General features: G+C 37.5%; 1 pseudogene; it reads left to right on the plus strand.

Moving 5' to 3' along the window:
- The first annotated feature begins 1,231 nt into the window (after positions 1-1,231).
- Positions 1,232-2,008, plus strand: LOC102825863 (annotated as a pseudogene).
- The last annotated feature ends 304 nt before the right edge of the window (positions 2,009-2,312 follow it).

The following is a 2,312-nucleotide window of genomic DNA, read 5'->3' on the forward strand; positions in this document are numbered from 1 at the left end:
ATTGTGAGGTTGACCCAGGACCGGGCAGTATTTTGTTCTACTGTACATAAGGTCACTATGAGTCAGTAATGACTCAGTGACACCTAACAACAACAACAATATGAGTCAGAACTGACTCCATGGCACAAAACCACCAAACTGTTTGCTTTATCATCTAATATATGTCCAGGTACCAAGTATATAACCAGTAAGCAATTGTGGCTTTAGATCATTGAAGATTTTGGCAAATGTAAAGGAAGAAGACAATTTAAAAATATTAGAGGGTCAAAAGCAGAAGCAAGAGAGTACATGAGTCCTTGTCTAAGTAGGGAGAGAAGATACCAGTTATAATATATAGTTTGCAATATATGGATGTTTTTCTTCAGAAATGTTTAAGGAAGGCACAACTCTAGACACGGTAATTTTTAAATGCTTCACAGTTCTAGGATAAAATTGTAGTTGCTTGATGGTAGACTCTCACCTGGAGGGTTTCAGATACTGAGATTCACTTTGAAATCCAGACCAAACTTACATAACAAGCTGCAGTGTAGGAAAATGGTCCATGAAAGACATTCCCCAAGTAGATGAAGTTTAGATTATAAGGACTATAATGGAAGGTTCTAAACAATGGATTTGTGTCAAGATGTGCTGCTTATCTGTTGCTATATACTTTAAAGTATTCTCTTATAAGGTTTTTGGTAATGTTAAAAATGTAATGATTTCAAGCACTGTATTTTCCATCTCTATCCTCCCTAGTAAAGAGCTATTAAATGCAAAATAGTGAATATCTGCACTCACTATTGTGAGCCTAAACTTTTAAAGGAGGGGAATAAAAATTTAGGAAATAACTTCTCCATAGTAACTGTTGTTGTTGTGAAGTGCTCTGGAGTGTGTTCCATCTCATTGCGATTCTGTACAGGGTTTCCAAGGAGTGGCTAGTAGGTTTGAACTGCCTGTCAACCCTGTGATTTCAAGTCCAGCACAGATCCTACATTGCCACACCAGGGATCCTCAATAGTAACTTTGCTGCTGTTGTTAAGTAGTCAATAGTAACTAGGGGCCCCTAACAACACAATGAATAAATCACCATAGATAAGAATGAATTTCAAGAGGACCATGTTGCAGCCAAACATTTTACTCACGGGTACACCAGGAGTTGGAAAAACCACACTAGGCAAAGAACTTGCATCAAGATCAGGACTGAATACATTAATGTGGGTGATTTAGCTAAGAAGTCTGATCACCGGATATCATGGAGTCTGGTAAGATGACTTCTCCCAAGAGCATGCCGAAAGACGTACAGAAAGATGATGGCACAAATTCTGAAGGGTATGGGGATTACAGAATATGAGCCAAGAGTTATAAATCAGATGTTGGAGTTTGCCTTCCGATATGTGACTACAATTCCAGATGATGCAAAAATTTATTCAAGCCATGCTAAGAAAGCAACTGTTGATGCAGATAATGTGCGATTGACGATCCAATGCTGTGCTGACCAGTCTTTTATCTCTCCTCCTCCGAGAGATTTTTTGGCAAACCCCTTTGCCATTGATCAAGCCATATTCTGGTCCTAGGTTGCCACCTGGTAGGTATTGTTTAACTGCTCCAAACTAGACTTAAATCCTTGGAAAAAAAGACATATGCCTCTGTAGGAAGAATAACAGTTCTACAGTTAAGTATTGGCTCAGTTACTAGCAGACTTAGTACTCACACACTAAGCACACCAACCCCACAAACCATGTCTGTTTAAACTAAAGTAGGGACTCCAGTGTCCCTTACAGGGCAAAGGTTTACAGTACAGATGCCCACTTCTCAGTTGCCTGCTGTAAAAGCATCAATTCCAGCAACATCAACATTTCAGAGTGTTCTGATTAATCCATCATTAATTGGGTCCAAAAATATTCTTATTGCCACTAATGTGGTATCATCACAAAATACTGTCAGTGAACCATCAAACACATTGAAAAGAAAATAAGAAGATGCTGCTGCTGCTGCTGATGATGATGATGATGACTGTGATAATTTGTAATCTAGCCTTGATGCATGTAACTTGTATTCTTGATTTTGTAATCCATTGTACTTAAACGTGCATGCTCAATGTTTTCAAGTTGTGTCTCAGAAAACTTAATTAGCATTTAATGAGTAAATAGGATACTTTTCATTTGAAATGTCATTGTTTGTTTTTTAATAAGTTATGGTTTCTCAGCAGCATTTAAGTGTAAAAAATAAAGCTTTCATTCATCAATTTGAAAAAAAAAAAAAAGAACAAATTTCAATTGCAAATGAAATGTCATTGAGTGGCCAATAAATTGTCCTACAGTGTACTGAGCACC

Source organism: Chrysochloris asiatica, unplaced genomic scaffold, assembly GCF_000296735.1.
Source record: "Chrysochloris asiatica unplaced genomic scaffold, ChrAsi1.0 scaffold00051, whole genome shotgun sequence".
Taxonomy (NCBI): Eukaryota; Metazoa; Chordata; class Mammalia; order Afrosoricida; family Chrysochloridae; genus Chrysochloris; species Chrysochloris asiatica.